The following is a 25,799-nucleotide window of genomic DNA, read 5'->3' as shown; positions in this document are numbered from 1 at the left end:
GGTTGGTTTAGTATCTTACTCAAGTTTTTTGAAATTTGACCTTGACCTTGACCTTGAGTAAGACACGTGACCTTGACCTTGAAATGGCCATTTCAAGGTCAAGGTCAAGTTTTGGTTTAGTATCTTACTCGAGTTTTTTGAAATTTGACCTTGACCTTGAGTAAGACACGTGACCTTGACCTTGACATGGCCATTTCAAGGTCAAGGTCACGTGTCTTACTCAAGGTCAAGGTCAAATTTCAAAAAAACTCGAGTAAGATACTAAACCAAAACTTGACCTTGACCTTGAAATGGCCATTTCAAGGTCAAGGTCACGTGTCTTACTCAAGGTCAAGGTCAAGGTCAAATTTCAAAAAACTTGAGTAAGATACTAAACCAACCCCCCCTTCGGGGGGGGTTGGTTTAGTATCTTACTCAAGTTTTTATAATGCAACCAACCCCCCCCTTCGGGGGGGGTTGGTTGCATTATAAAAACTTGACCAACCCCCCCCTTCGGGGGGGGTTGGTTTAGTATCTTACTCAAGTTTTTATAATGCAACCAACCCCCCCCGAAGGGGGGGGTTGGTCGCATTATAAAAACTTGACCAACCCCCCCTTCGGGGGGGTTGGTCAAGTTTTTAAAACATGAGTAAGACACTCGACCAACCCCCCCCGAAGGGGGGGGTTGGTCGAGTGTCTTACTCATGTTTTAAAACTTATATTAATAAAAAGTCTATTGCAGGCTGGTGGATTTGAACCACCGACACTTGGAACCCTAAACTTAGCAGTCTCATGTCTTAACCACTAGACTACCAGAGACTCTGCCCAGTTGCCGCTTCAATGTGCCTCATAATGTACTCCAAGCCAACTCTCACACAATGTAAGATATGAGGGAGTTTTAATAAAAAAATAAATCTATTGCAGGCTGGTGGATTTGAACCACCAACACTTGGAACCCTAAACTTAACAGTCTCATGTCTTAACCACTAGACCACCAGAGACTCTGCCCAGTTGCAGCTTCAATCTGCCTCATAATGTACTCCAAGGCAACTCTTACACAATGTAAGATATGAGGGAGTTTTAAACGGTGAACTGCCAACAGCTTCGTAGCCTAGTGGTTAAGGTTGTAGTGTATAATGATGTGTGTTCTGTGTTCAAATCCCCATGTATCCAATGTTTTCAGATTTAAACAGCAACAGCAGCAGCAGCACCAGCACAGCAATATCAACAAAAATTAAATGCATGAGGTGTGTGGGGGGGAAAAACTCTCAAAAAAATAAAAAAAAATAAAAAACTCTTTGGCATAATTTTTCAACATTTTATATCATTTTCTATCATTTTCCATCTTATACTATTTTCATTATAATCTATTTTCTTTTGCTCTCATCCTTTTGTTTTCTCTTTTCACTCTTCCTACCTACTCCATCATTTCATTATCTCTTTCTTCACTAATTAAATCTTCACCTCTCACTGTTTCTTTCCTTCTTCAATCCACAAACATCCTGTTCGACGTCAGTGCTTCCTGACATCTTCCATGCTCCTCTACACACACACACTGCAAGCCTTCAACATCGCACGTCATTCCTGATCTTGAACCATAGAGCATGAAAGCAGGGCAAAATCAGAACATACGTGTGTGGCGAATTTCAGTATTTTGGAGTGACACTAAAAATTCACCTTCAATTTGGGTAATTTCTGCTGCCATTCAATTCACAACTTTGTGCCTTTTCATCGCCTGTCTAAAAACATAAATTTTAAGATCCACAATATAATACTTTACCTGTAGTTATGTACAGGTGTAACAATTGATCTCTGACACCAACGGGAAGACGCAGATCGAGTGTTTTTCAGAACAGGGTGCTGAGGAGGATAATATTTACACCTAAGAGGGATGAATTACTAGGACACTGGTCAAAGTTGCATAATGAGGACCTTCTTTGTTGTACTTTTTGGCAAATATAATTAGACTGATCGAGTAAAGAAGGATTTAGATGGTCAGGTCACATATGGGATACCGGATTTAGGTGGGCAAATCAGAACAAAAGAGACTGCTGGGAAGACCTAAACGTAAGTGGGAAGATAATATTAAAATGGATGTCAGATAAATATGTTGAAGTGTTGTGGTCTGGATTCAGGTAACAGGCCAGTGACAAGCTCTTGTGAACACAGTAATGAACCTTCAGTTTCCATAAAATGTGGGGAATTTATTTTTTGTACTTTTTAATATATACATCAACAAAAGTTCAGCACTTTTCAATTCTCATTTGAACCAACACATCTTAGACAGTTTCTGAATACACATTCTGAACTCATATTCCTCAGTGTTCATCGTAATGTCATACGTATAAAAAAAATTATTCTTCACTAAAAACACACACACACACCCTGATATCTTTTCCATCACTTCAAGTAATTTACAATGGTGAAGGCTGGAGAAACTTACTCCTCTTAACTTTGACTAATCCCTAATTTCAACTCACAAAATCCCTGTTCATGTACAAAGGCAGAAATGGCACAGTGAAAACTCTTTAATTACTATTTGACATTAATTAGTTTACTGCTGAAAAATTGTGTTTCAAAACTGATACCCAGAACAATTGGGAAAGCGCCCTAACTTCTCTCTCTCTCTATTCGTAGAATACTTTCTTAATGCCATTCATTCTCTATTATATTCTACTCTACTTATCAGACATCACATCTCATTTAATTGTTATTCAGTGCCTACCTTCCCAAATGTACTTCACTTCAAGGGAGCAATATTTTTTATTTGCCACCAACATAAGGACGGATTTTTAGGTTACGTTGCACGACTCTTACCACATCAAACTTCAACATCAAAACAACAATGCTGTAACAATGAACATTACAAGGCATTTCAAAGTTTACAATTGGCACAATACTAAACATACAACAAATAAATCCCAGCAGCGCATACGCATTACAGACTCATATTAAAATCACTAAAACATGTTTACATACTTATTGCCATACCAGTTTACAGCCTACTACATCTTTGTTAACAAACTTCCTTAATGCCATTCATTCTGCATAATATTCCAATCTGTGTATCCATCATCATTTCCCATTTATTTTTTATTCACTTTCTTTTTCTTCCCTTACATCATCAAATGCAGTGCACTTCAAGTGAGCAATTGTTGTCATTCATCACTAACATAAGGACAGAACTTTAGGACAGGTTGCATAACTCTCACCACACTAAACATGAAATTCAAAATGGCAGTGCAAGACATTTCAAAGTTTAGTCTCAAATCCCAGCAGCACATGTACATTGCAGACTTAGAATCACTGAAACATTTACATACGTACTGCCTCACAGGTTCCCTCACTTCAATGCCTAATATCATGACAAAGAAAAAGTTAATTTATGCCACCTCCAGGATGAGACTCTTACATTCCTGGCCAATCAAGGTACTACAAAATTCTTGTGATTAACATACAGACAATCTCATTTTGTGCTGAATTACACATCAAAACATCAGCAATATTTAATCTCACTGTTGGCTACACAAATTTTCACAAGTAGCAGTACAAACCAGCACATAAGTGACGCACACATTTCAAAATAAAAACAGAAACACCATTTTTTTAAAATACAGCATACAGGGCCAAGTTCCTAACTTTTTACACAAGCAAAACACATTACATTGCTTTATACACATTGTAACATGAAACACCAGTATCAGTAAGTTATTCCAGATACAGGAAATTATTACAGACAATACACTTATACATCATTTTAGTATTACGCCAAATTCAGTCACATATAACCCACCTCAGCTTACAGAGAACATATTTGTACATCAGCCATTTTGACCGTTACAGCAAATTGATTCACGTATCACCCATCTTCATTTATGAAGAACAAAGTGAACATGAGCGATTGCTTAACATAATGAAGCAGCTCAACTTCATATTCTTCATGGAGCAAGTTGAAACAGCAACATCACACTGTCTTCTTGGGATATAAGATATCTCTTCACCAGAACGCACAACTGGCAGCTGAAACAATGCAGCGAGAAACAGCGGCAGTTTTCAAAATCAAATACAAACGCTTCTTATCGCAAAGGTAACGTGTATCGCGCTGAACGTAGCAAAGGCACGGATTAAGGTATAGTAATCGCCCTACCCATCTGCAGGATCACGGCGACATCTTTCCAAAACAAACTCATCCGCACAAAGTGCCCAACACAATCCAGAAGCGCAACAACATGCACTTCGATGCTCAAGTATGAGAGTACTTCAAGCCCCCCCCCACAAAACAATTTCTTCAGAATTTCAATAAATACATTCTAGCACAAATTTCAGAGTACACAAAACTGCAGAAATATAAATCTTGTTTCAGTTTATCAATAGCAAATGGCACATTCGTAATTTATGTTCACACATGATCTACCTACACACAACCAACAATTCTGCATCATGCAATTCAAATTAGCACAAATCAGCAACATGCTACTTCAACTGCATGCACCACTACTACTACAGCAATAAACTAACATCACACAGAAATCGTCACAGCAAGAGACATCGTCAGTTACTCTTAGCCACATAAAACAATCTATGAATTATATTTCTTGATGTTCAATCATGAAACTGATGATTTACTCAACACGGTTGTGTCACTTTTTGATTAAAACTTTGCTGGTCTGTGGGTTCTTCAGTAATTACTTTTTCTCATTTAACATTTTCAGTTGCTTCAAATACATATATATGGAATTTTATGACAAAATGGCCAGTCCCTATGAAAGTGGAAACGATTACCTCATTCAATGTACCATCACAGCACTTCAACAAGAGACCTATTAAAACCATTAAATTAACTCTCAGCCTGCTTTCAGGCCACTGTGTAGTTCAAATACTAATATTCTCTAACTACGCAAACAACAAATTAAAATATCAATATAAATATCGCTTTACAACACCTACTGCAGAATGATGAATGCTAACATCACGTCCATATAGTAAGGATAGTAATAATATAATTGGGCAACACCAAAATAATTCAAGACTATGTTTTATGAATGTGCAACATAAATCAGTTTCCTGAACACACAAAGTCCATTAAACAACTAAGAAATACTATTGTCAAAAAAGCAAGTATCGCAAAATTAATGTAAATGATGTGGACGATATGTTTAAGATTTATCTCCGTATTAAACTTCACGTGTCTACCTTCAATATTTCATCACTTGTCACTGTCAAACACCTAAAATTAAAAACTTTTTATCATCAGTCACTTCGATGTATTAAATTCCACAAGAAATTTACCAGATGAAAATTGCAGTGGTTTCAATAATCTGTTAAAACTAATTACCCCACAAGTTGCGAGTTTTCAACTTCATCAGTTGCAAAAGGTTGAGAAGTACAAGATACGCGCCACGCCTAATGGCTAATTGTCCATGAAAATTGGTGAATTCATTTGACTCCTGCAAGAGGGACAAACGCAGACTTCGCGGTAAACATGTAAGCCAACACAATACCAATAATTCAGGGGATAGAATGAAATCTCAGGATACACATAACAGATACATAAACACTACAATGCCAGATACCACAATATGTAGCTCAGTCACAAGCTGGACAACCAGTTTCATTCCCTCCAGAGGCGTAACCCATTTGGCCTTTCACTTCTTACCAAAAGCTCTCTTCTCAGGGTAAGTTTGGTTAGGGCCTGCAGCTGACCCCTCAACTCCAAGTTGCGCAGGAGTAAAGATGTTTCTTCTTCAACAGGCAATTATGTTCCTCCAAAATGTCTGCAAACTTCATGAATTGTATAACACAACACATAAAACCACCACATGACACAAAATCAGGGCTCAATTTTTGCACCCACACTGTGACACTTGGCCGTCACTTCTCTTTCACACCACAGATTTTCTTCAAAGTCAGTCACCCGTTGTCCACTTGCATTATGCCCTGAACGTTGACTACCTGCCACTGGACAGCTTGGTCAGCCCCGTTACATCCGTGACATCTGAACCACAGACAACTTGAAGTGCCCAATATACAACTGCTGCCACCAAGCCTCACACCCATAGGAACTCCACGACTGCACGAACCACATCTCGAGACAACGTTTCAAGGTGGGTGGCCCTTCTGTGTGTACACTGTCCCTGGAATTAGGAACATTTATGCAAGAAATTCTTCTTTGTGCAATGTATCATATAAAATATTGGTAAAAGACAGCTTGCCGGTGAAAATTCCAATATCAGAAACTACTACAGCCATGACTAAAGGAAAACAAATATAATAATTAATCCAAGTACCTGAGAAGATATTATGAACATTATTAGTGAAAATTATTTCGATTATTTATCGTGTATGTATCAGTTTCATGAAACATATGCAAATATAGCAATAGGTTTAGTAATATTAAAATTCCTTCTTGGTCTTCCTCTGTTATTTTCTCCTGGTGGAAACCAACCCAACACTTCGTTCACACATAGTTCGGACAAGTCTGTAACACATCAGTTATTTTGACTTTATACCAGAACAAACAGAGTAGCCAAACTAATAGCCTTTCTCTGATCACACGCTTTTGAATTTTATCTCGCATTGGTATTAGTACTGATCTTAAGAGAAGGCAATTTTAATTTATTACAGGTAGTACTAACTACTTGAACTCCGTCATTAATGCAGGAGATGCAACAAGAATGTTTCTCCTTATGATACTAGAAATACATATGAATGTCAAGTGTAACAAAGTTGCTCCTGCATTTATTTTAGGATGGATGTCACCTAAAAACATCTTCAGTAACCACACAACCTTCATTGATACGCTAAATTTTGTATGAACCTCGTATAATACCAGTAATTATTCATGATGCAATGATGCATGAACCTCCTCAAGAGGCCGTGTTGAGACGGGTAGCCGTGTTCTGCCGACTCTGTCCCTGAAATTTAAAACAGAGAAAACAAAGAACTATTCTGAGTGCATAATATTATATGAAGTCTACATTCAGCAGGGCTTTTTCTAAACGTTGCAGTATCAGAACCTACAGACATATTGAAACAAAGGATCGAAATATGAAAACCAATCTACTTTATCTGAGAAATTGAACGCATTGCTATTGAAAACTATTTTAATTATTCATGAAACATTGAAAAGTAGCATGTGCTCATTAATATTAAAATTCTCCACCCATCCACTGACCTTCCAGTCGTCTCCCTGCCACTATCCTGGACCTCTTCTATCCCTCCACCTCTTGATGGTCGTCCTGGTAGCAAACAACCCAGCACTTCCTTCAGACATACATTGGATATGGCTATAACATATCAATTGGTTTGTCTCCATGAACAGAATTTTTCAAAACTAATACCTCTCCTCTTATTACAGCCTTTGGGATTTTGTCTTCACTTGATACTATGGCTGATCATCAAGAAAGCAATTTTAACTTATTAGGGTTACTCCTAACTACGCGAACGTGTCCTTCATTCAGCAGACAAGACAAAAATACTTGTGGCACTAGAAATAAAGCATCCTTTGCATCAGACCATTGAATGGTGAATATACCAAATATATTTGTAATTTTCGTGATACGTGCCATTCAAACTTTTCTTTCTAGCTAAACTGAGTTTATTGATACCCTACATTTGATTAAGAATTTCGTTTACTACCAGAATGTCTCCAAAAGTTAAATCACAGGCTTAAGTGAATTCTATAAGTTACTCACGTACTGTCTCACTTTCTCTGCCTTATGCGGTTGCTATGGCATTTGAGTAGCTGATTAGCCTCTGGAAGAAAACATTTAATTCATCACAATATGTCCTTTACACACAGGAACACTACCTAAGGTGGGAATCTGAATTCATGCTTTAAAAAAGGCCCACGGGGAATGAAATGTGAATAGTACTAATTTAGGACCACCTACAAAAATGATCTACCAGGCGATCTCTACGTTCTTCACACATCCTGCTTCAAAATCTTTCAAATTCTTGGGGGGGAGGGGGGGAAACTCAATGCAGAAGCAAATCCACTTCACGTTCCACTATGCACACTCACCAGTAACTTCTGATTGATTGCCTCTTCCTAGCAGACAGGCCCCACCATCGTTCGCAAATACCCATCAACATGGCCTGATGTCGGAATCCCTGAAATACTTTGAAAACAGCCCCAGGCAAAGAATATGTCCTGCATTCATCAATACAGCAGCTTGGAGCACAAAAAATACAAATAACAAGACAACATCAAAATGAAGTACACTCAATATAAATAAGGAAACACTTTCATAGTAAGAATATAATTAATATCCATTTTACTCTGTATCACATTTAATTAACAGGGAAATACAGAAGCAAGAAACGCAATATGAACATTTCAATGAATATACCATATCAAAATATTGGAATTTAAACAACAATACATGTAAAAAAGAACACAGTTATATAAGCGATACATACAACAAATTTGAATACACATTTATGTACAGAACAGCAGAACACAGAATGCCCAGAACGCAAATGATAATGGCCTCATGGCATGTTTGCACTGAAACACATGAACACAGGAATTAGATCAGGATTCCTTGAAGCCTATTTAAAATGCATATACTGTAACCTCTCTTCTCCACTATCTCATGGCTCCCTCCAACATCAAGGCTCTCTGCCCCACATTCTGCAACAAAAATTACGCTCATCACAGAAATCAACCCATTTCGTATTCCACCATGCATGCTCATTTTCTGCCACTTCAGAATGGTTGCCTCGGGAACGCCAATAAATGTGGCCGGCCTGTGAGGGAACTCCTGAAATCAAGGTTTTAAAACACTCCCAGACAAACATATCTCGTGTGCATCGAGATATTAGCCTTAAGATGAAACTAGTGTTATAATTGGCATGAAATAATACAACAGAATCAGCACACGCGTATCAAATTCACAACAAAGGAAGAAAAACAAGAAAACACCAAAATGAAGTACACTCAACATACACATGTAATACAAACAAGCCGAACACCTGCATTTTAAGAGTATAATTAACGTCAATTTTAATTAATTTTACTTTGTATCACAATTAATGGGGAATTAGAGAAGCAAGAAATGCAATATGAACATACAACACATAAAAAAATTGGGATTGAAATAACAAGTGTACAAATAACAGCACAACAAATTTGAATACAGATTTAAGTACACAACAGCAGAACACAAATGATAATGGCCTGATGGCATTTTTGCACTGAAACACATGAACACAAGAATTAGATGAGGCTTCTTTGACGCCTGTTAGTAACAAGTACTGTAACCTCTCGTCTCTAGTATTTCATGGCCCCCTGAAACTTCAAAGCTCCTGCATAACATTCTGAAGCAAAAATTACACTCGTCACAGAAACAAGTCACTTTGCGTTCCACCTGGCATGCTCATTTCCCTCTCAATTCAGATTGGTTGCCTCTTCCCAGCAGATGGAAATATATCAACAGATATAGGCAGATGTCGTACAGATTATATATCTGCAATGGACACATAGAAAATTGTATTTTATGCACAATTAACAGGAAGTTTAATCAATTTTATACAACAATTCAGCCGTGGAAAAAAAAACAGGACAAAAATTCAATATGAACACACATGTACATCATTGCAACAGATGGGACAATTCAAAAAATTGCTAGGCCGCCTACACACAACACATACAAGTGGAATAATTGATAATTAAGAGCATGTTTAAAGTATTCTGTCACATTTCAATAATGCGGGAGTACATAACAAAGAAATGCAATATGAGCATGTATCAATCAACAAATAGGCCAATTCAGAAACATTAAAATAGCATCACATGGGCTGCATGCATAAACAACAGAATTGCGTAAAAAACATACACACCAGCAGAACACATATTTTTAGTTGGAGAAAAGCACAAAAATTAGTAATTAAAGAAAGCAAACAATGGCACATGTGGACTGAAGCATGCGATATAATGTAAATAAATGGGCATGGGCTTCAAGTGACCATTAACTGATCTTTTGTGGTTCCTTTTCTTCTAGCCTACAGTAGCCCCCAGCCACGTCAAAGTACAGTACCCTACCTGGCGAGATCTCGTGATAATCGTCTGATTTCGCTAAATGACTGACAAATGTCAAAATCATGAAAAGCTCTTTATTCAAGAGCTTTCATTGGTGGCCATAATTATGGCCTCCCTGTAGACCCTGGGTCTATCTAGAGGATTAACCTCTTTAATTGGGGTATTGCCCTTCGACCTAGTCAGAGCCTCCTAAAACTTGGGTAGTGTCATGTACCCCAGTTTTCATATGCCCCTGGTACCATCTTGGCTCTCTCTGGCATTCCAGATTCGCAGTCTGTGCCAAATGTTGCCTGTCGACCATAAGGCCACAAGGCTATAAACTGTTTGTCCCATTCTTCCATGGGTCTCTGTGGTGGTATGCCAGAAATACTGACTCCCTGCTGAGAATGACCAGCTTTAAAATGGAGACTCCATATCACAGAACTTTTCTGGTAGTTTTCTGACAACTGCTGGCCTTCTGCCTCCAGTTGTCTTTTAAACTTTCCCAGGCTGGCTGATACTGAGAGCAGACTAAGGCGGCAGTGCCCTGAAGGGATCCTTTGTGCCATGCAGCCCTCAGCACGATACCTCACACCTTGGCTTCGGTGGACCAGAGCCCTTTTAGCCGTCCGAGGACGTTACCCCCCTCCGCGACGTGGACGCCAAGGGTTGGATTTTGGAGGGGACTAAAGCTTGTAGAAGACCAATATTAATCCTGGTTTCTTTGAAGTCTATAGAAAGCTTAATACTGTTACCGATTTTGTCCAATACCTCATGATTCCTTCCACGTCCATGGCTCCATATCACAATACATGCAGGTGGAAAACTGTAATTCTCTTTCATTATCTTCTTGAATTCATTTGTAGCAGTAATCAACTTGCACCACTTCAACCATGAACTAGAACAAATACAACATTTATAACCATCTCAATATTCATTTATAATTGTCCTCCAAAACCTTCTCAAACTTCATACGCTTGCAAGTCCTGTACTTCATATCACTGCTGTATAATATTTGGGCTTTTGCGACACTTGTCATCACCAGTGCAGCCAACACCAGAATTTCTTACATTTCTCTGGTGGAGCAGAGCCCTGTTAGTTATCTCTAGGGATGTTTCCCCCCTCCCCCATGGTTTGGACATCAGGGTTGGGTTTGGGATGGGATGCTGATGGATTACTTGAGTCTTACATAACATGAATTATAATGCTTCAAGTAACTTTTTAGCATTTAAGTTTTGGATCGTATCGTTTTCCAGCTTACATTTCTTACTGAAAATTATGAATCTACTTTTTGTGAAATATTTTATACAGACCATCGGCCTTGTATTGTCTTGGACAAATCATCTGAATTCCACTTCTTGTTAGTGTGTGTTCCTCTCTTCTCCACGTAGTACCTGTAATTAAACGTGTTAAGTTTTCCTTCAGCTTACCAGAGAAACTGATCCCGGGTCTTAAGTTGGGCATTTAAATTAAACAGGCGGAAGTTGCAGAAGAAACTCAGCAGGTTAAAAGATATAAGAAATAATAAATCCAGCCCAACAATTACTCTTGAAGTGTATCACAGCTTTATTTTTAATTGCCATATATTTCCACTTCTGTGTAAACTGGACATAAGACAATATTTTACTTCCTGCTGAATTTCATACCTCAACAACAAAGCTGATTTTTAATGTAGCAAAAACACACTAGACCGAAACCTACACACATGAGAAGAACATAATCTGAACCTAAAAAACAAATTAAGCATATTATATGATGGAGGCAGCTATAACCCAGAAGAAAGCCATCTTTATACTGACATCTCCCATCTATTCCCTCCAAGCAGTTTGTCCCTTTCTCATTTTCTAATCAAAATTTTGTAGGTACTTATCCTTCCAGTTTTAATAATTAGGCACAGTAAGAATTTATTTCGCTGCTGTGGCAATTAATCACTATTCCAAACAAAAATTATGTGGGTTACAGAACGTAATGTTTAAAGACAGAAAAATGACCAACACCCAGCAATTTAGCTTCAAAAGAATAAGCCCGAAGTCTGTAGCCAAGCTCGACATATTCTAATCTAACACGGTTAACCTCGTGTACAGCTAACGAATGAAATTTCTAGTTCAATAAATGAAGGGTCGGCGAATTTCTTGACTGCCAAGCCACCATCAGCTTTTGCAGAACGGCTCTGTACCATGTATTTAGTTAATATTCGGAAATAAAGAAAGTATTAGTAAATCTACAAATATAAAATCTCCGCATGGACTGGCCTTCCATTTTACTCTGAAAGGAAATTGTTCTGCATTTCTACGCAGCAGCTTACCTCCTGCACAGCAACGCCGGAAACAAAGTGAAAGTACGTTCTTTTCTGGAAGAACCACTTACGTAGTAATTAAGTGAATGTTGGAGGGGGAGCTGGTGAGGGGTTAGGGGTGGGAGTAAAGAACAGGTTGTGGGCCAAGAAGAAGCCAACACAGGCCGAAGTATGAGGACGTACAGGGTGTCTACAAGGTTTCGTTCCCCAATCTCTGTATCTGTGTCTCTTTTCGGTGATTTCTACCTTGCAGATGAGCGTTCTCAGCAGCATTTACAAAATCTTGCCATAGTCTGTTGTTCTCCAGAGGCTCACACAAGCAACGCAAGAAATACTTGACTGTCCCACACATGAGTTTTGACAAGTTGGAACGCCTTTACCTCGTAGAAATTGTTTCCAGTATGCCTACCATTCTACAACGTTATTTTCTGATTCTGTTGCAAGATTACTAGCAACATAAGCACACGTAACTGTAGGAACATGCAGTTTCTCCTACTAGTTATCTGTGCTACTCCTTTCCGGTGCTGCACCCTAGTAGCCAAATCCTTCATTCTGAATATCTAGAGCAGTGTGTCAGTGCACCACATCCAGCCTGAGACCGCTCGTAACCAGACCCACAAAATGATTTATTAGTTTGTTACTACTTCAAGCTCATTTGTTTTCCTTATTCTGAAAGATTTTAAAAATTAATGCGATTCTTTTCCTGTCTGCTTATATTCAAAAGATTTCTTTTTTCGGAATTTCTTTGGGTTTTTTAGGGTTTCCCCCCTACAGCAAATGATAGAAAATTATACAAAAGAGTGTTCTATTATATAGGAATTTTATCTAGGGGTTCCGCCCCACAGCACAACAAATCAACATTAATTATAGCATATATTACTGTGCTGGTGCTGCCGCTGGTGATACCTAAAAACATAGCATACAAGGGGATTTGAACACGGAACACTTAATACTAGACACACTTACAACTAAGCACTAGTACCTTAACCACTACGCTACTGAGCTCATGCCAGCTCACGTTTTGAAACTTCCTCATATCTTACATTACGCATAGATGACTTATGAGGAAGTTTTTGACAGCATTATGACATCATGTCTGGTGGTCTAGGGGTCTAGGCGCTGGACTGATAACTTTAGGGTTGGGTGAGGCGGTGTTTCGAATCCACCAGCCTGCAATACTTTACGCTACATACCCCCAAATGCCATAGATTTTTATTATTTAAATTTATTAATTTAATTAAATTGATTAAAACTCAACGTTATAACACTAAACTAACCCCCCCCCCTTCGGGGGGGTTAGTTTAGTGTCTTAATCAAGTGTCGGTTAAAACACTTGACTAACCACGGTCAAGTTTTTAAAACGTTTTAAAAACTTGAGTAAGACATTAATTTTTATTACTTATTTTTGTTATTATTTCTGGATAAACCATTGTAACCACAAAACATTTTCTGCCAAAGAGAAGGGGTTTTAGGAGATTAGAACAATTTATTTTACCTAACTTCTGAGCATGACATTGGAATGTTTCTGTGGGCCAAGACACGAGCAACAGAAGAATAAGAAAATGGAGGTTAGAAGTTACACATTAGTCACCTGGTGACAAGTTCTCGGTGAAACGCAGAAAAACCAGTGGAAGCTCATAAAGTATTTTATGACAATTATGAGTATACGTTCATTTATCATGTAACTGTTGGAAAGAAAGAGATGTCTGAGGAAATACCCTTAAGTGACATTGTTCAAACTAACATTAGACATACATCATCAGTTACACAGATACGTCAAAAGAGGCCACTAATTGATTTTTCCAATAAAGTAAAAAAAGGGGGGACCTTTCTATAGATATAAGATCGTTTCTTATCCGTGGTACATTAAAAATGCTTTATGATCTCAATAACGTGATGGCTACAATAAGTTTTAATCTTGACAAAGATAGCAGAACTCTAAAGTTCAACATCGCTAATGTCAGTCCGCAATTGGACACGATCCTGAGACAGTGCCACCTACTTTTCATCCTTACAATCTATCTCCTTAATATCGATCTTACAGTTGCCCTATCATCTCTTTCGTGGTCTTCCAAGTAGTCCCTTTCCATTAAAGTTTCTCACTAAAATTTCCTGTTTCTCCCATCCGAGTTACATTTTCAATCTATTCTAGCCTCCTTGGTTTCATTATAGATTAACATACTCTGCGTCCTGTATAAATGAGGAAGATCTTCATTATTAAGTATCCTAAAATACGCAGTTAAACTTATTACGTCAAAGTATCTTCCTTAGTAGGTTATTACCAGTCACGTGTCATTTGCATTCTTAATAACAGATCACGTTTCACGCCCAAATAAAACTATTAATGGCACTGGCATATAAAGCTTGTACTTCCCAAAACACGAAACACAGAGAACTGGCTTCATGGCTTTATACTTGTTCACACAGTCAATAAATAATCTGATTTCAAGGAAACCGATGGTTTATTGCCGTGATCACAAATCCAGCCATTGGACCATACCCTATGTCATTTCAGTCCAGTTTCCGTCTTCACAACCCATGATTAAGAAGTACATTTTAATATTATCCTCTCATCTTAGAATAGGTATACTAAACGGATGAAGATGCTGTGTGTGCATCATGTAATCAAGAGCAAGTTGAGTGTTTTATGACTGTGAGAGCTACTCTCTTATTCTGAGGACGATCATTACAGGGGTATGAAAACTTAATATCAAGGTTTATATTGTACATCGGACGCAAGGCAGAGAAAGTATTCTGGGATTGAAAGAAATTGCACACAAGACGTATGAGACGTGAGAAAGTGAGGTGTGGAGAAATCAATTAAGCAAAACTCAGAACACACAGAATTAAGAGAAAGTCTATAACTTAAAACAAAAACATTGGTAGCAAAGAAAATTACGCCTCGTGCCATGATCGAGCTCCGACCACTGCCACCAACATGTCGGAAAAAAAATAACCAAATCATATCTCTCATATCTCAGTAGGGAAAGAACTTGGATTGAGGGTTTTTGAGAACAGAGTACTTAGGAAGAATTTGAACCAAAGAGAATGAAAGTGACACGAGAATGGAGAAAATTACACGACAAGGAGCTGGACTTATCAGATCAATGATCATGACAGGGGATAGACGTATAGAACGCACTGCAAATAACGGTACCTTCGAAGGCCACATGGTGAACTCCCCAGGGTCGTGCTGCCTCACATTTTAACCATTTCCGTTTCTGTGACATGTATTGTCCTTCCTGAGACACCATTAGCACAGACGAGGGCTACTGACTGATGATCAACGTTTCTGATGACGAATGAAGTGGACACAGAGATGCCATTAAGAGTATTGACAGACGGACGGCTACACTTTCAAGCTGTATGAATCACAAATACAATGATGCTGAAAACAAGAGTGCTGACACGTCCCATGCCATAGAAAAGCGTATGAGAACGTACACCCACAATTCCACTTCTGTTAACACATATGTGAAGATGACTGTCTTCTGGGATGTTGTGATGAGTCATCATCCTGATGATGGAGGCAGTATTTACCTCTGAAACATATCAGTAGCCCTCAGAGTTGGCCCTTCTTTTGGGAAGTGATGTTAATTATGGGAGACATAGCCTGACAGCACGGGGATGTTTGTTGTAAGAAATTTCGTAGTTAAAGTTAGAAAAACACGAAATGATTTCAATTCCACGTTTTTTCTTTAAAAGTTTAGTGGCAGTTTGTCAAGAAATGCCGGCCTTTTATGTAATCTGAATATTTGGCTTCTCGTTTCCTACATAAAATGTAGTACAAAATAAATAATAATAGATAAGCATTAAAATACTGCGTAAAAATATCTGTACCAAAATTCAGACACAAACTCGAATGATTGTTAATCAGAAGAAGGAAGAAACATTTGGCGACCTCACAGCTGTACTGAGCAGGTCCTCGGGAGCATGTTAAATCCGTTCACAAATGCATTTCTGCACACCGTTAAAGATTTTCAGTGCCGTAAAACCATCTAGAAATACCCGCAGTGGTTTAGTTGAGTGTACAGATGCAAACAGGAAGCAGAGACATGGCAACGCGGTGATGTTCCTGGAGAAGATGCAGTTCCCACGATCTGGAGCCAGCTGGCTCTGCTCACAGGGGTCTACCTGGTGAACAGAAACCATGTCCTTGAACTACAAACAAAAACAAGGCGATTATGGAAATCACGTGGAATAAATACTAAGCTGATTTAATTAGAACTCGCTTCTCCTCTAAGTACCTACCAAATTACTGTCTTATGTCTTGTTTCGTCCCTCAACTGAGGTCCCCTTACACCACCCCTGATACCATCTCAGAACGCTCTTTAATATTTTAGGGCGTGATTTTTAATACCAAATTATTATTATTATTATTATTAAAATAATACCGTATTATCATCCATGACACTATATCTTAGACCAGAAAAAAGATTTAAAACTGGGGGCGGGGGGGGGGGGGGGTCAGTGTTTTGTTTTATACACTTCCGTCATACGAAACGATTTGGCTAAGATAATACTTGTCTTTACATGTCAGTGCAAGACAAGGTCCCTCTTGAGAAGCTAACAGTCGCTCAGCTAATCAGAAATTTTCCACCTTTCACGAAATCGGAAGGTTCATTGCCGTGTTCACAAGAGCCCGCGACCTGTCCCTATCAATGTTGCGTTTTCTTTGCGGTAGGAAGTGGTTCTTTATTCAAAGGGAAAATAAAATTGTAGAGACTAAACGTTAGAACCCGATGAAGCACGTTTATTAACGGCGCACTCTTGAAACAGGTTACCTCACACCTGAAGTGCTCTATGTGCTGAGGTCCCAAACGGTGAACGAGATGAAGCCTTGTAGTGCGTAATGCAACCCTAATAAGGGGTAATGAGTCGCGAGACATTTGTCATTCGAGCTGGAACTTCCTGTTGTTGCTAATAAGCAACCAACAGAGTCTTCCTCGTCTCATGAAAGTCTTGAAGTACATAGCAAAACACTTTTACATAGCGTATAGTTTTTACACGGGCTTATACAACAACTAAAAACTACTTTCAAGACTAAAATTCTCCTGTGTTTATTAAATAATACTAACCGACTCAATTAATGTCAAACTGAAGTTATTTCAAGTTTAAGTTGGCATTTTAGCAATGAGCAATGCAAACCAGATCACGTTGTAATCAGAGAAACTGTTTTTTTAAAAAACAAAATAGAGAAAATAGTTGGCGGAAAAAGGATCACCAAAGCCGTGAGACTAACTAAAATCTTCATTGATGAAATTGCCGAAAGAGCTTCTAGTGTTCTGTTGGGCCCCCTGGCACAGTCTCCTGTTTGAGACACAGACACACACACACACAAAACTAATTAAGTCTGTGGCTTTTACGCAAGAATGATACAAGGTATATGTCTGTGAAATAACATGGCAAAAATGTTCCGAAAATAAAAATATATATTTTCAGTCATCAACACCTCTAACATTTTCCGTAGAACACAGGACATCAAATACAACGCACCAACAATACATGTAAGAATCTTCTCAAGAATGTCGTTGCACATGTATGTCTACATAAATTACCTTTATGATACAAATAAACAAAAACAACATCAATTTATCTTAAAGCGAACAAAGAACAATGCATTTCATATATCTGCCATTCATGCCAAGTGCTTTATGAAGAGTATTGGTGGTCCACTAATTTCAGAAAATTCTCCAGCCTTCTGTAACTTCCTGTCCCCCTCAACATCGATCTGCTTTCTTCCTTCCACGTAGTCCAACTTCTCAGTCTTCATGTTATTCATTAACACCACGAAACAGCCCGTGACTTAATATTAAGGTGTTATAAGAATCCATCTTTTATCTGTCACCTTCAGTCTCAGTTCGGAGCAAACTTATTCCACTTTAGCACACTGACACGCCAGACTCGGAAAGGAAAACGCTTTGCCCGTGGGTTCTTTATTTTAATTCACAACCAAGGGGGGGGGGGGTGATAAGCATTACCCCCTCCACCCCACAGACCCATTAACCTAGCCAGCACCAGACCAAACCTCACCAAAACGTCTTTGATTCTCACCGTTGCTTCCTGAAGAAGCCAAGAACACGTTGTTCTGACGCACTACAGAGAATTGAAGTAATGAGCAGTAACCAGTAATATATCGCTTAGTTCGCAGATTATTCAACGACGCTGTATCAATTTCAGAAATTACGAAGATCGACAATGCTTATGAATAAGGAAAAAAAAAATCACGAAAATATTAAGAAGAGAATATTTTCTTGAAAAATTTGTTTAACGACACTTTATCCACTCCAAAGTCCAACTTAACCTGGTTCAGTAGTGGTTATCTGGTGTGGATTGTGGTTTAGCAAGCGTGGAAATTATCATGGGCAATGACGTCAAAGTGACCATTACTCCCACTTTCACGAAACCAGTGCGCCAGGTTTAGGGGAAGAATAGTAGGACCATTGTCTTCAGGCAGCTCCGAACACCCCCCCACCCCTCTTCAGACGCTGCCGGCCCTTCTTATTCTTCTTCTCTTTTTTTGTCTTATACAACACAAGAACAAGAAAATAAAACCTAATGGTTTGAGGTCCTTCTTCCTACATTGTTGCCGCGTTTGGGAAAAACTTCTTAAGATCGATAGATCAAATCGATTATACTACTCGATAAGAGCAACTTAATGAACGCATGATTTTCAATGGGCAAGCTTCCATTAGTCGTGTTTGGAGGGGCTATAAGGCAATGAGTTCAAATGTAATCGTCGTTGACTCACTTCGTATTCGCAAGGCATCAAGCTCCAGAAGACCAACTTCTTCACTAAGACTGATCGTGGTTCTCCCCAGTACCTCCATGAGAATATCAGCTGTGACTGACAATCTGGTGCTGCGGAGATTTACACACACGGTGGAGTGCCTGGAGAAAAATTGAACTAAATAATCACTTTAAAACCGTCCTTATGTCCCATACAGTCTACATACTTTTGTCATAATCTTTCATTTCGACTTCAGTCCTCCTGGACGGTAATTCAAAAGGAATATACGTTCTATCCGTATCTCGGAGGCACAGAGTTGAGAGTGGGCGGTCCACCATCTTGAGGGGTGGCTTAGGGTGAACATGTTACGAAATGTTACATGGGGCCTCGGACTTGGAAAGAATCTTTGTTGGGTCCCTAAGCAACGAAAAACGGGGCACCTGGAGATCTGGAGCTTGTTGTGGCAGGAGTCTCAATAGAAAGAGATTCAATGGAGATTACTTGGACGAAACAGGTATATAGATATGTGGATAATATTAAAACAGATCTTAAAGAACTTGAAACAGAAGCTAGGACAGGTATGAACACGGTCATAAACCTTGGAGTTCCATAAATATCTTTGAAAATTTGATTAATACGTGAACAAAGCTTTGCCGTGTACGGTCTTGATCATAGCTAATGATTTATCTTCATTCATATCAGCAGACTGTATCGTGCTTCATCTGTTTAAATCGAGGATTCAATTCGACGGTCTCTAAAGCTTCATAAGCAAAATGCGAGGTGTAAAATGACCCAGTCAATCAGATATTCAGTCAGCTTATGGGGTAGGATGTGGTGACATCTGGTGATGGATGGACCATATCCGGTCGTAAATACGATGATCAGTCGTGATTACCAGCGCCGCGGAATTCAATGGATTCTGACGTACAGAGTCCTACATGCTAAACCCTGGGTATCTACACTTAACATTCTGCATGTTGGGGAGAGGAACTTCAAAACCAATTTGAAGACGACGAATTCTTCTATTCGTGTACTTAGAATTTATTTTGTAGGCCTAAATTTAAATGTATTATTTGTGATGATAGAATCATTGCCCTGATGATAGAGGTAATAATCACCTCTGAAAATTGGTAAATTTCTATCAGACTACACACTACGGCCCAATGTCCCAGGAAACGGCCAGTCTCATATTGTCGCCATGAGAACCAAAAGTTTCGCCTGTGATTTTAATTAATATCTACAGTAACGTAATTATATTTTACTCTGCAAGGACTATTTTAAGAGGCGGATGAAGAAAGACAATCAGTTTGTAATTACATAGCCAGTTCTTTGTCTGACTGCTTTTACTATAAAACCAATGCGCTTAAAAACTCATTCTGAAAGTTAAATAAAAACTGATCTTTAAAAAGAATTGGCACGAACCAAGTGTTCATTCATATGACGTAATGGATGAATCGTAATTACTGTCCGCTAGGTGACGTGCTACTTGCATTTCAATGAAGACTAACCGAGGGTGGATGGGCGTGACAACAGTCATTTTAGATATAGTTTTTGTTATAATTATCTTCTCTTTTTCCTTTTCGTCTTCTAAAATTTCTCACACGCTTCTAACCCACAACGGTAGGAACGACCATGGTTAGACAAAAACCAAACACGTCAATGCAAGAATGAATTAAGGGCTTCTTATTTGCTATTTATCAACATTCATCTTTCATAATCGTTGTTTCACTGACAAAGTTACTAAGACCAGAGGCTGATCATGAGTGAGGGAATGCAAGGAGTCGGGCGTGGCCAATTTCAAAATACTACATCGCAGAGAAAATCACAAAACCCTGAGTCAGAATTATTGGTAAATCTGCCAAGACTTGAACGAGTTACCTCCGCATATCATAATCTTAAATATTTATTTTAATATTATCGCCTCACTTTGTTCTCTCAATTGGTAAAATCTCTTAACACTTCTCATGTATTTTAATGTCTCCCACGCGTGATGGAGTTACTGGGACATTTCATTCAACATTAATTATTACCCTGCATGTAGTTCTAAATTCTCTGCTCTTCAGTGTAAATTCCCCGAATTATATACTGTTCATTTCGGCACTGTTTACGTCGCTCTTACACTGAAGTTCCCAATTGGGCGCCCAGTGGCATCAGATCCTCTTCGGACTGCTCAAGAAGCAGCCAGAGAAAACCTGTTATTACGAAAGTTACCCATAAGGCACCGCGAGCTAATCGCATCAACAGCTACCTCATGTTGGCAATACAGCTCTCTGTATAAATTTCAGAGCCTGGCTTACCTAAAGCAAATGATACATGTAGCCTACCTGCCGGAAAGCAAATCACGTTCGTCTATTCAGGAGCTTGATGCTACAACACAAATCAGAGAAGAACATCTTTCCTGGTTTTCTACATTAAAACGCGTACATCACAATCCCCTTTTCCTTGTGCATTGTGTATCGAATTATGTTACTATATTATTAATACATCCCAAACCTTAGTTTACAACGGTACACTAACTATAACCTACCACAGTAATTAAATTTAGGTACCAAACACGAAATACCTGCGCTGCATCACCGTGTTTTTAACGGGAAAATCAAACCGCTTCCTTCAAACAAAGGATACACGTCAGAACGATATGATTAACGATTCCCTGTCTGATCGGTGTCTCGGAAATATCTCCGGCTGGATTCACTATCATGTCTGTCTGTAAGTCCCTAGGTAAGGCAGACACCAAGGCTTTCTTCAGTTAAATCTTCATCAAAGTCCTAAAGCGTCCTGTGGAAGTGACGACCAGGCGACTGAACCTGAGACCCATAAATTGGAGAGTCACGAGAAAACCTCTGTCTCGTCAAACGCGGTATAACGTAGTGGCAATGTTACATGCAACGTAACGTAGGTCTATACAGGACACTGCAAATACAAATAAATGAATGAGGAATACATAATTTAAAAAAAAATATATATAAGTGAAGGCCTGTGATTGTTTTATACTGAATCAATCAGCATCACATCTATAAAAATTCAATATTTAAAATTCCTTCTACATTATCTAACAGTAGCTCCCTCATCGAGACATTCGCCGCGTCTTGTGAAACACTAAAGTTTATTACATTGTTCAAAACAGCCCACCACAGTCCTAAGCCCTACAAATCCAATCTCTACCATTCCACCGCTTTCTAGATACTGTTAAGCTTTACCCTGACATCTGTTCCTTTGTCTCCAATGATTACCATCTAAACAATAACAGATCAACTGGTATCCCAGAGAAAACGATAACAACAGGAAGATTACTATTATCAATGCTGTGATAAACACTGCAGAAATAATATTAACAACAATAAAGTTTTCCCAGCATTGTGGATGTACAGATCCACACATCCTGACCTACGCACGATTCTTATGATAAAAAATTAAAAATAATAGACGTACTAAAGGAGAAGGACAGAGAGGTTCTCGGATAAAAACGCAGAAATTAGTTGTTACTGAGCAAGTGGAAATTGTCTGCTATTAGGGAATAAAGCAGGTCCTCTGCAACTATCTTCAAAGGCGGAGGAATACAACCTAGCAACAAAGGAATTGGCTAACTGAAGGAAAATCCACCCACTCTGACACCTGGCTCCCCTAACAACAACCAATGTCCTTCCGCTGCTACAAAATAGGTCCCAGGCCACGCGAATGGGCTATCACGTGATCCAGTGCGGCACGCGTCCCAAGAGATGGAAACTCCAGTTGATGGGGAGGGGGGGGGGGGTCAAGGAGAGCTGCTGGAAGCAAGAAAAAGGAAGACCCAAGATGGGTCCAACGTCGTAGCGTTCCCACGGGTTGGCTCGGGACGGCACGGCCAACACCTGCCACGGAGAGCTAAACAGGAGATTTCAATGAGGGGGTAAGACATCAGCCCATCTCACACAGTCACAAGTGCGTTGCACAAGGTAACACTCGATTGCGAAGAGGAGTCGGGCGACAGTCCATACTGAGCGTACAGTCCCCTCAGTATCGCCGATTTATTAAAAATTGCCGATTCCTTCTTCAGGGTTGAATATGAAGAGGCTTGTACTGCCATTAGAGATTCAAGTACTGTATAAACCTTTTGTTTGAGGGCGCTTCATAATAGATTGCTAAACGATGCTACTGTTAATGCGAACATCAAGACACCAAGAAAGATGCATACTTACTTTCGTGAATGTAACGTTACAGGTCATGTACAATTATGTATCTACATTTTGAACAGCTTTAAATCTTTATCTTGTCAGATTTTATAGGGCCCACGCCCAAAGTTTTATCTAAAAATTCACTACAGTTACTTGGGGCCACATTTCGTAAAAAAAGTCACAACGCGTTCAGGAACTGAAAGCAATTATTCTTAACTAATGAACGGCACACATACAACGCCATAATGATACGATATATGACTTATTTTTTTAACAAAATAAAGGGTAATACGTCTCTACATGGGTAACTAGAAAGTGCTTACTTAGGACAGAGGAACGGAAGACAGCTGAATTATCAATTTTAAATACAAGCGTTAGTCACTTGTCATTCCGTTTATCTGTAACAGAAGACAAAGCTACGGCTCGCGTTGAGACTTGGTGTAGCCCACTATAAAGAAGCGTGGCTTGGAGGATGGACCCCCAGGATGATCAGCTGTGGTTCCCGTGGGGCAAGCATCTCGCCCGGAGCTGGAGAGACCTCTGCCCCTGCCGTAGCCTAAAGCACTTCAAGGTCGCCTGTAAACTGAGTCTCTCAACAGATGGCAGGAGACGCACCTCGAAACGCAGTGGAACACGAGTATGTTCCCAAGTCTGAGTTTTATTTCGCAAATTATTTCCTATGTTCAATATCACAAGGATAAATAAAGTCTTTGAAATTACTTAGTCACATAATGAAAACTTCTTTCCTTGTATTTCGGTAAAGATTCGTAACATTTAAAAATATTTAAAAGAATTTGTATATCTTAATAAAATTTAGATTTTACTAGCTGTTTCAAGGCATACGCATGCAAAGTTTGGGGGAAATTTTTGAATCCCTTATCGAACTATTTGCAAACATTCACACACATCGTTTCATGAAACCTGAAGCGTTACTGACGAATTTACAAGAGCTCGCCACCAGTTCCTCCGACTCAGAAGAAATCCAATCCACAAACTCCAACCCTACATCCTTAAGAACCACTTTAATATTACTCTCATCTTAGTCTGTAACTTCCAAGTGGTCGCTCCCCTTTTATGCACTCTGACCAAAATGGTACACACGTTTATCTACCACACACGTGATGCAGGCTCCGCCCACCTCATCCTCTTTGATTTTATTGACGTGATAATACTCGGCGAAGACGACAAATTGTGGGCTTCCAGGTTTGTGGCTATTAATCGCGTAAGCCGTATAGTGAGTAGCAGAACAAGTTTTCGAAACGTCGGAATTTTATTCAGCTGTGATCCGTTTCGCATATAACTAAGACTGGAGTTTCGACAAGGACTGTGGAACACTTCTTCAGGGGTGTGTAAACACAAAAAAGCCTTAGAGTTCAATCCGACATTTACGTCACGTCTCTTGAGATATGTAACGCAGAATGAGTTGACTTGTAAAGCGAGTCACATATGACGAACGAAGGGGAGGGGGGGGGCCTCCCTTGACGCAAATGTCGTAACTTCCTGCGTGCAGAACTTGGTCACTTTATTTGATCGCCCGTAACCTAGCAACACGCATCACGTCTTCTCCATTGTTACCAGAGTGTCAGATAAGGATGGATGACACTTGGTCCAGACTCGCTTATTTCGGGATTTATTTATTTCTGTATAATTTAATGACTACATATCAACGAATTAGTTTATTTAACGTCGAAAGTGGGATGATTGATTAAAGAGTGAAATTATGGCATCGTGCATTGTCTGTCTAACATTTGCTTTCTGTAGTCCACAGCTCTAACTCTAACAGCGTCCTTCTTTTGCTACACGGACGCCATTCTTCATGAGTGGTAACGATGGCGTGACTGTAAAGATGACTGAACTTGGCAATTAAAAAAATATCGTGAAGTTGTGGGAATATCAGCAGAAAGGCGAAACAGCCGACTATATCTTTGCTTCATTACAGCTGACACAGAGACAAAGTTTCTTACGTCTGATGGCCAGTCATACTTCGCTCGTACCCTGACAGACAAAGCAATTACATATTGCGCAATTATTCGAGTACACGCTAAGTATCTGTAGTTTTTCTTCTTTCCCACAAGATTCCTCATAAATAACATAACGCAAGTCACGAGTTACAGATCTTGCGATTTTCAACAGAAGCAAATTCAGGCAGACAGAAAAGACGGAAACAAACAAACAAACAAACAAACAAACAAACAAACAGAAAGGGGCAAAACGAAGGGAAACTGGTACAGACACAATGGATGTGATAAATCGTACCGAACTTTTAGAAATTTTATGGAAATGTAACTTTAAATTGAATAAAAATTTTCTTGGGTATTATCCATCGTCTAGTAAATATAAAACGTAAAACGACGTTTCGGAGATGGGACTCTATCTCCGTCTTCAGGTTCCTACACAGTTGGGCCCACTAGATAGAGCTAATCCCTATCTCCGGAGATAGAGTCCCATCTCCGAAACGTCGTTTTACGATTTATATTTACTAGACGATGGATAATATCCAAGAAAATTTTTATTCAATTGACTCTTCACCATCGTCAAGAAGTTTTAGATTTGATATGTAACTTTAAACTTTTACTTACAAGAAATTAAGAAGTTGGGATTGCAGATCAATTTATTATA

General features: G+C 39.1%; 1 protein-coding gene and 2 long non-coding RNA genes across 5 annotated transcripts in view; 1 reads left to right on the top strand and 2 right to left on the bottom strand.

Moving 5' to 3' along the window:
• Window positions 1–23,813, top strand: part of LOC110838757 (constitutive coactivator of peroxisome proliferator-activated receptor gamma) — an 88,073-nt gene extending 64,260 nt beyond the window's left edge. The window contains exon 10 of the mRNA XM_087347578.1: window positions 23,588–23,813. The gene's annotated coding sequence lies outside the window, so the exon portion shown is untranslated. The remainder of the gene's footprint in view (window positions 1–23,587) is intronic.
• LOC147873934 (uncharacterized) lies at window positions 2,163–10,673 on the bottom strand. 3 transcript variants are annotated; one of them, XR_015534867.1, is made up of 5 exons: window positions 8,003–10,673; window positions 7,674–7,734; window positions 7,154–7,265; window positions 6,809–6,893; window positions 2,163–6,113 (listed from the first exon to the last, which is right to left on the bottom strand). It is a non-coding gene; the product is annotated as an uncharacterized LOC147873934 (long non-coding RNA). The 3 variants fall into 3 exon arrangements; XR_015534869.1 differs by having other exon boundaries at window positions 7,678–7,734; XR_015534868.1 differs by lacking the exon at window positions 2,163–6,113 and adding an exon at window positions 6,120–6,457.
• LOC110838333 (uncharacterized) overlaps window positions 13,693–25,799 on the bottom strand; it is a 147,601-nt gene continuing 135,494 nt past the window's right edge. The window contains exon 4 of the long non-coding RNA XR_015534871.1: window positions 13,693–16,430. This is a non-coding gene — a long non-coding RNA (uncharacterized LOC110838333). The remainder of the gene's footprint in view (window positions 16,431–25,799) is intronic.

Source organism: Zootermopsis nevadensis, unplaced genomic scaffold (genome assembly GCF_977971745.1).
Source record: "Zootermopsis nevadensis isolate Lab colony 2312 unplaced genomic scaffold, Znev_1.0 Znev_ptg000012l, whole genome shotgun sequence".
Lineage (NCBI taxonomy): Eukaryota > Metazoa > Arthropoda > Insecta > Blattodea > Termopsidae > Zootermopsis > Zootermopsis nevadensis.
Note: the sequence above shows the minus strand (reverse complement) of the source record. Positions and strands in the feature narration are given on the sequence as shown.